At 41.7% G+C, this 9282-nt stretch overlaps 1 pseudogene; it reads left to right on the top strand.

The window, feature by feature from the left end:
* The first annotated feature begins 1580 nt into the window (after positions 1-1580).
* LOC100962883 overlaps positions 1581-9282 on the top strand; it is a 69256-nt pseudogene continuing 61554 nt past the window's right edge.

The raw sequence follows: 9282 nt of genomic DNA, 5'->3' as shown, positions 1-9282 counted from the left end.
AACACTGTGCCAGATCAGTGGTTCTCAACCGGGGGTGTATTTGGCAATGTCTGGAGACATTTGTTGTTGCACCAGTGGTGTGTGTGTGTGTGTGTGTGTGTGTGCGTTTTCCCCACGTACACACTTGCTTGTGCTCCTGGCAGCTAATGGGTAGAGGCCAGGGTACCACTCAACATGCCATAATCCACAGTCCAGCCCTTCTTTCTCCATCCAACAAAACATTATTTGACCCAAAATGTCCACTGGCATTCATGATGAGAAATGCTGTGATATGTTAAATACAGCCACAAATGTTATCCAGTTTCTCCCATCAGGCTTGCTGGATGTGCCTTGACTACTGGAACACAGTGGAAGTCACATTCACAAGCCAGAGCTGGTCTCAAGAGGCCTTTTAGCCTTTCCTCCCTGGGGGCTGCCCTGCGACAGCGTGCTAGACAGAAAGAGCCATCTGTCCTAGATGCCCACAGGGGCAGCAGATCAGCCCCAGCATGGCCAGAAGGAATAAATGGCTGCCTTAAGTCACCAGAGGTTGGGCTGATAAGCTATACAGCAATAGATAGCTGAATTAGTCCTTAAAAAAATACCTAACTGATTAATATAACCATCTCCTCGCTTACTTATTTGTTGTGGTTAGACATTCATACTCTGTTCTTAACAGTTTGGAAATGTATCATGGCACTAGGCACATTAGGTTAGGTCCCGCATACCCTCCCTCCTTGTGCCTCCCCCTCCCCTCTCCTTCCTCTTCCCTCCCTCTTTCTCTACTATAGTTATGCATTAATGCACACAGTTAAAGCTATGATTTAATAAAGAATTAAAAAAATAAAAATAAATAGTTTCGATATGAATAGAGCTCACTTTGGCCGGTATTTCCTAAGCGACGGTCCCTCCGATGTTTGTAAGAGGCCCGCTGTTAGAGGCCCCTGCGGATCCTCGCTTTGCCTACACTGCGCTGACACCCGCAGACGTCGCGGGGTTCTCAGTCTCCACGGGCGAGAACGTTCCCACCCCACTGAGTCCTGCTTTCACTCCTTGCTCTTCATCTTGAGTCAGTAGCAATTGGGATATGTGGGGAAAATGAAGAGGACAGATAACCACACACACACACACACACACACACACACACACACACGGGAACAGAAACCACCGTGTACAAGAGGAACTCAGGTCGCATCCTTCTTGCATTCCACACGCAGTCCTTTGGAAACACCCCCCACAAAGGCTGTAATTTTACCCCCCCAAACTGAGGGAACTGAGGGAATTATAACCCTTAGAACATGTGTGCTCTCGGTGAGGACAAAGTCCTTTGCGCCAGTCACACCCAGGTGACCTGCAAACTCAGCAAGACGCCAGGACCCACCGGGATGTGGCCCCAGGGCGCTGCAGGGAAGCAGAGCGGAGCTCCTCTGCCAGGCCGGGGATTTCCAGCCCGGGGCTGGGGGGCGACGAACTCACTCCCAAGCTTCCCACCCCGCTTCCCGCGCAGCTCCGCTCCTCTCACGCGGCCTGTTTGCCCCAGATTGCGCAGCCCAGGAATCAGATTGCAGAGCGTCCTCACCCCCAGGACTACTGGCCGTCGCATGCCCACAGGCCTCGTGCAGAGCTGGCTGCCGAGGATCCCGGGGTGGGGCGCCGCGGCCCCATCGTCCAGCAGGCTGGGGCCGGGACTGCGGGACGCGGAGAGGAAGCCTCTGCGGAGGTTCGGAATGGACCACAGTGGGTTGTGGGCTCAGGCCCTGGGCTGCGGCCCTGCGCTGGGCTCCGGGGCTGGCGGAGGAGCCAGGGCCGACAAGGCCTTCCGCAGAGGGGGCTGCAGGGGCCGAAGGAGCCGCCGGTGTGGGGAGGGCGGGGGACCGCGACGGCTGCCGGCGGCTGGCCGGGTCTGGAGGGAGTGAGAGACCAGCATGTCCCGCTCAGTCCTGCGTGGCACCTGGAGTCCGGCCACTCTCAGGTCCTCTCTGCATCAGGGATTCTCAGCCTTGGCTGCACCTTCGGGTTGTCTGGGATTTTTTCTTTCTTTTTTTAATGCAGATGTCTGAACCCTTCATCCCTCTCGACCCCCTGGAGAACGATAAAAATGATCTGGGTCCCTAATCTGCAGGCATCTGCTAGTTAATCCCCCCCGCCTCCCCGTGGAAAATAATTGCCCTGTCATTCGGTATTCCGAGTTGAGACTCTGTCTTCAGACCCTGGACAGCTCACCGCGGCCGCACTGTCCCCGTGAGCGCGGAACCCGCTCCGGAGTCCTGCTGCGCCCTCTGGTGTCCGCCGCGGTACCGTACAGCTCCTAAGGAAAACATTTTATTAGGCAGGGTACAGCCAGGAAGGAAGGAATAGAAGAGGCAGATACACAAAAGGAAAAAATACATAAATAGCCCGCAGTCCTCACTGGTGACAACTGTGTATATCTTTTCATACTTTTTGATAAATATTGTTCTTTAAAAAATAAAAGCAAATTGTATGTGCTGTGTTGCAAACCTTTGCATACTACACCACACATGCATTTTTATGTAAATAAATTTAATTCTATATCATCTTAGATTCATGTGCAAGTGAATGGTATTTCACATGCAAGGACAGTAAAAATACCTAACGTTTATTGAGAACTTACTGTGTGTCAGGAGCTGTGCTAGGTACTTGGCATGGATAATCTCATTTTATATTCACGACACCCCGTATAAAGTAGGTATTATAATTACTCCCATTTTATAAATGAGGATACTGAAGTTATAGAGGTTTGGCAATTTTCCTGCATGGTGGAACCAGAATAAAACATGAACATTTTACTCTGCATCACCAGGTATATTACGTCTGTCTCTCCTTGTTGCCGTATTTGTTATATTCTTTGGGAATCATAAATTGTATTCTCTCAAAGGTGTTTTTTCTCTCTCTCTCTCTCTCTCATACCCACACACAAATCTGTGCCATAAGACTGTCTTCTTACTCCTTACACTACGTTCTTGGATGGATTCATGGTTATTCAAGAGATATGCATTTCAATGGTTTTACATTTCTTACCAAATGTTCTCCAAAAATGCTATATTATGCTCTCACTAGAAGGCTAATGGAATGTACGCCTGTTTGCAAGTATTCTTGTGTTGAAATAAATTATCTTTAATTTCTAATATAGTATAGAATGTACCAGTATACACTATACGAGAATATACTGTTTTAAAGATATGTAAACAAAAGCTCTTTAGGGTCTAAGTAATTTTTAAGAGTATAAAATTTCTGGGGGCAACTCATGCCTGTAATCCCAGCACTTTGGGAGTCTGAGCAGGTGCAATGCTTGAGCCCAGTTCAAAGCTCTATAGCTATGATCACAGTATTACGCTCCAGCCTAGGTAACAGAATGACACTCTGTCCCTACGAAAAAAAAGAAAAGTAAAAAAAAGTGCAAAGGATTCCTGCTACCCAAAAGTTCGAGAACTGCTGCTCTAGGAGAAGCCCCTCCCAGAGGGTCTCTTACACTCTTCCCCTCCCCCTCTCCTTTTGGTCCATGGACTCTTCCTTATCTGAAGGAGGCGTTCTCTCTTGCCAAAAGGGTTCTATGAGTCCTTTGTGTTTTCATGCCCATTCTCCACTTGGGTCAAAACAGCAATACTCTCAGCAGTCCATCGGAATTCCATGTGTGCTACCACAGACGTGGTGGCCATGCAGCCCAACATCTCTGGAAAAAAGCCTTGTCCCTCTGTGACTTCTCCTTTATTATTCCCCTCCTCCCCCTCCCAGGAGCGCAGACCTGGGTCAGCCTGTGTCTGAGCAGGTGCTGTGGAAAGGGAACTGGCTGTGAATACACCTCTGTTACTGACCAGTTTGGTGATTACAGGTAATTACTTAACTTCTCCTGGGCCTGGTTTCCATAAAAATCCATAAAAATGAGAAGACGACCTACATGTTTAGGGTGGTAAAAATTGGATGAAATAAATTATATAAAATATTTAGTGCCAAGCCTGACAAAGAAGAGGAATTTGACAATGTCCAGCACTTGCCTTTATTTTAACTGTTTCGTGCCTTTGTGTTTTATAGGTGGCTCTGGTAAACAGCATAAAACAGGTTTTTTATTTTTTATAGAAAGTCCAATCTGACAATCAGTATAACTAGAGAGTTTTATTCACAAACTTGCTTTTCTTTTTCATTTTCCCACCTGTGCATACATGCTTCTCTGATATATTGTTTAGTTTTTGTTGTTTTGAATTTATAAACATAGAACCACACTGAATTGATTCCTTTGTAAATTTGCTTCTTGTACACCCCCTTTGTGCTTTTAAGATCATCCATGTTTCTGTGTGAAGCTGTAGTTTATTCAGTTGCTGCTGTACTGTTCATCTTGTGACCATTCCAGATTTTATCTCTGTGTTGTGCTGATGGACATCTGGGTTACCTCTGGCATCTATTTACATAGTCATTCATTTATGCTGATAAGCTCAAGGCTCCCAGGAGAACGTCCCCCAGTGCAGGCACAGGCAGGATTTTCCAGAAGTGGAATTGCAGACTCCAGGGTATACATATGTTCTATGTACCAGGCAATGCTACATTGTTTCCCAAAATAATTATGCAAATATACATTCCCGTTACAATTAATGAAAATTGTTTTTTGCTCATGGTCTTCACCCATATTGGCTATCTGGCTTTTAATTATCTTTGGCTTTCTGAAGGATGAGAAATAAAGTTATATGGTATGAATCCCAATTTCTCTGACTAGTGATGAGTTTGAGATTCTTGTCATTTGTTTATTATCTTTTGATTTTCCTTGTTTATATCGTTAGCCCATCTTTTTAGGCAGGAAGTAAGCATTCTTAATTCTTAAGCATTAAGATTTGTGGGTTTTTTTCGTCTGTTATGTGTGTGGCAAATTTCTTTTTACAGTCTGTGGTTGGTATTTTGATTCACTTTCTGATGTCTTTTTATAAACACGAGTTTCTAATTTTAATATAGTTAAATTTATCAGTCTTTTCTTTACAATTGTATCTTGTATAAGAAATTGTTCCCTATCCAGAGACATAAACTGCCATTAAAATATTTTCTTATATCATCTTCTCAACGTTGCAGTTTCAACTTACACATTTTACTCTTAATCCACGTGGAAAGTATTTTGTGTTTGGTGAAAGCAGGGATCCAATTTCTTCTTCCGTCATTGTGAACAACTGGTTGTCCTAACACCATATACAGGACAGCCCATCTAGGTCTAAAAACTCACTTGGTTTCTATCTTTAACACTTCTCAGTAAAGTTTTGTAATTTTCTTCACATACTACTTAAACATACTTCATTAGAATTAATGCAAAATATTTTAATTGTATTATTACAAATGGTATATTTTAAAGTTTCATTTCTCCAGCTGATTATTGCTTGTATGTAGAAACACAGTTAACTCTGATGTATTATTTGCTATCCAGGAGTCTTTCTATATGCTTACTTTCAACCATTTCTGTAGGTTGCTTAAATTTTCTTTCATAAGGCTGTTACCTGTAAATAATGAGGTTTTTATTTTCCTTTCCAAACATCTACCTTAGAAAAACTCATCTCATTGTATTCATGGACTCTCCTGCACGACATTGAGTGTAGGATAGAGGCCATCTCTGTTTCGTCATTGATTGTAAAGGGAGTCTTTTCATTACACCATTATTAAGAGCAGAGCTTGCCACAGATTCTGTCCTTCCTTAAAAATGTCCTATATCAGATAATGGAACACATGCAAAACTTTTCAACATGGAAAGGGAGGAATTTTTACTGACTGCTTTTTCCCATCTGTTGAGATGGTGATATGATTTTCTCCCTTGAAACTATTAATTTGATGATTTTGATGATTTATTTTTCCTAATGTTAAACCAATCGTTTTAGTTCTGAAAAAAACCCATCTAGGTTATATTATCTTATGAATGCATTGCTTCGTTCAGTTTTCTAATACTTTACATATAAATTGTGGAGTACTATTTTCTTTGTTTGGTTTTGCTATTAAGATTATACTAGCCACGTTCTTTGAAAGAGTTTGTTAGTTAATCATTCCTTGAACTTACCTATAAGCTAAAATGGGCCTGAAGATTTGTGGGAAGGTTTCTGCCTACTGATTTAATTTTGTTAATGATCCCACAAATATTCAGATTTGCTATTTCTTTTATGTAGAGTCATTGTAAGTCATATTTTAAAAATTATCTCATATTTTAAAATTCGTCAGCTTAGAATTTGCCATAGTACGGTCTTTCCTATTAAAGCTCTGCAATATCTATAGCTAAGTTTTCCTTTCATCTTAGTATTTCTGGTCTTCTTTCTCTCCTTGATTAACCTTTCCAGAGACTTGTCTGTTTCATTCATCTTTTTCACACAACGAACTGTTGACCTTGATCCTCTCTTTTATGTTTATTTCCTATTTCATGAATTGTGGCTTTTATCATTCTACTTCCCTTGCAGTTAATTGGCTGGGGGTTTCTCCCCTGGCTTCTTCTTTGGTGTGCTTAGTGCCTCATGACCTCTTTGACTTTTTTCTAGAATTAAAGATGATAAATGTCCCTAAAAGTACCATTGCATTTAATAAGTTTTGACATAGTATTTTTGCTTTTTCTTTGATCCATGAGTTATTTAGAAGTTTTCAAAATTTCTAAACACATGGATTTTCTTAAGTTCGTTTATTAATTCTTAATTGCATTTTGCTCAGAAGATGTTGTTTCTGGGACATCGACCCTTTGCTCCAGTTGAGGCCAGCTTTATGGCCTCACAGGGGAACAACTCTGGACAGTGTTCCCATGTATTTGAAAGAATGTGCATTCTTCAATTATTACGTATACTGCATGCATACACACTTGCTAACTCTACAGTTAAATCTATATCATTATTCATGCTTTGTCTGCTTAAACTATTAATTCCTGAGAGTAGTTGTGTTAAAAATCTCTGTGTATTTGTTTTCTCCTTACAGTTCTATTTTTAAAAAATTAAATTATGCTATTAAATTATGCTATGTGGTGAAATTTTAGGATTTTGTATCTTCCCAATGCATTGAATGTTTTATCACATTGACGTGAACGTCTACCATCAGCAATCTTTTTTCACAGATATTAGCTAGCTATGCTCAATCTCTTCCTGCAAATCTGATTAAAATTTGTATTTTGGGCTAAGAATCATCTGGTGTACCTTTTCTCATTCTCAGTCTTTGAGACCTTCTGATTTTGGTGTAAATAGCATACAGGAGCATTTAACAATATCCACTTGAGTGTATTTCTTAGGATTTCATTCAGCAAGAGTCTTTGGCTAGTAAAGCCAGAAAAGCAACTGTTTCTACTATTTTATTTTGGCTTCATTCTGAGAAAACGCTGTACGAAATCCGGATCGTCAGTTCTCAGCCCCTGGAAGCTACTGTTCTTCCTGCTCCTGGCTTCCATTGCTGTCCTGGAGCAGTCCTTAGTGCAAACGTTCTTCTTAGGTCTTAGTTTCATCTTTTCCCTCTGGCCTATTTAAAAATCTTCTCTTTATGGGTATTCCGAAGTCCAATTATAGGCCTAGACTTTGTATATACTGCTATTCACTGGGTTTCTTCGATCAGATATTTTCTGCCCAAATTTTGTCTCTGCTTAATTTTATCACCTCTGAAGCCTCAATTAAATATGTTAAATTTCACTCAACTCTCCTCATCTCAACTTTCTTTTGTATTTTTTAAAATCCCTGTCTCTGGACTGAATGATGGGTAATGCTTTAGACCTATCTTCTTATTCATTGATTTTCTCAGTAGTGTAGTTGGTTTATTGTGTTCATGTTTGAAATATTTTTTTTTAACTTCAGATTAATATAAGGGCATACAGGAAGAGGTTACACTGTTTGCGTTTGTTAGGAAAAGTCAGGGTTGTATTTGGGTCCTTACCCAGGAGCTGTGCCACATGCCACTCCACTGTACCTGTTAGGCGGGTCAGGTGGGAGCTTACTGGGTCCCTTCCTACCCTTTCCCTCCTCCCCTTCTTGAATTTGGGTTTTTCTTCTCATGTGAGCCTGTGATTTTTCATCTACTAGTTTCAAATTAGTATTAAACTTTTTAACACACTCTTCAATTTTATAAATCTATTTGGTTCTCTTTCAAATCTGAATGGACATTTCTTAATAGACTTACTCTCTGTTTATCTTTAAGTCTTTTATTTCCTTAAATGTATTACATTTCTCGTGTAGTTTGGATAATCTTTTTCCATTGTCTGATGATTGTGTCACCCTCACTGAGAGGGTGGCAGGAGTATTGCCTTTGGTCAAAAGCTGCTCATTCCCTTAGAACTCAATGGCCAGGAACTCTTTGAGGTGTGAGTTGAAGTCAAATTCTTCCAGGGAGAATTTGTTTCTTTCTGGCTGCTGCTTTAGGACACTACTAACATGTTCCGTGCTAAATTATCTATTTGAGGTCTTTTTGGAACACTTTGGAAACATGAACTTGGACGTAAAGCCTTTATGAAGACAAGTTTATGGGCATGAATCTTTAGGGGAGGTGTCTGTGCCAGCACCAAGGGTAAGCTAGCCTGTGTCATCTCTGGCCTCTCAGTAATGTTGGCACTAAGAATGCAGCTCTACGAGATCACACGTGTAGATAGAGAGGGCTTCTGTTAGATTTCCTCACCCTGGGTAGGCCCTGGCATCCTGCATATAACCCCTGGCAGTGGCCAAAGGTGTGTGTGTGGTGTGGGTGGGGGGATGCTTGTGTTCGCTAGATCCAGTAGAAAACTTGAGGGTAAAAGCTGGCTTTAGTGTCTCTAGCTATATCTTTCTGGGTTTCTGCTCTCTTCAGTTTTGGAGATCTCAGGATTTCTTACTTTTGTACGATCTCATACTCCATATTCCATGCATTGAAGTAATTTATTTTTGTTTCATCCAAACTGCTACTTGTTCATATGGAAAAGGTCATCCGAGGTTTCAAATCATTTATACAGCCAGAAGTAGAAGTCCTAGGCTTGCCCCAAGCTTCTTGCTTTATGCCTTTTATTTCTCCTACTTTTTCTATTTTCCCCCTCATTTTTCTTCTTTGAATTGTTTTGTATTTATTTTTTCCTTATCTCCTTGTAGTATTTTGTGATTCATTGTTTTCCCTCTATTGGTGTTTACCTTTAAAACATTACCATCTTGGCTTGGCGCCTGTGGCTCAAGCGGCTAAGGCGCCAGCCATATACTCCTGAGCTGGTGGGTTCGAATCCAGCCTGGCCTGCCAAGCAACAATGTTGGCTGCAACCAAAAAATAGCTGGGCATTGTGGCAGGTGCCTGTAGTTCCAGATACTTGGGTGATGGAAGCAGGAGACTTGCTTGAGCCCAGGAGTTGGA

This window comes from Otolemur garnettii, unplaced genomic scaffold, assembly GCF_000181295.1.
Source record: "Otolemur garnettii isolate 467f Iridium unplaced genomic scaffold, OtoGar3 scaffold00053, whole genome shotgun sequence".
NCBI classification, from domain to species: domain Eukaryota; kingdom Metazoa; phylum Chordata; class Mammalia; order Primates; family Galagidae; genus Otolemur; species Otolemur garnettii.
The sequence above is the reverse complement of the archived record's forward strand: the minus strand, read 5'-3'. Positions and strand labels throughout refer to the sequence as shown.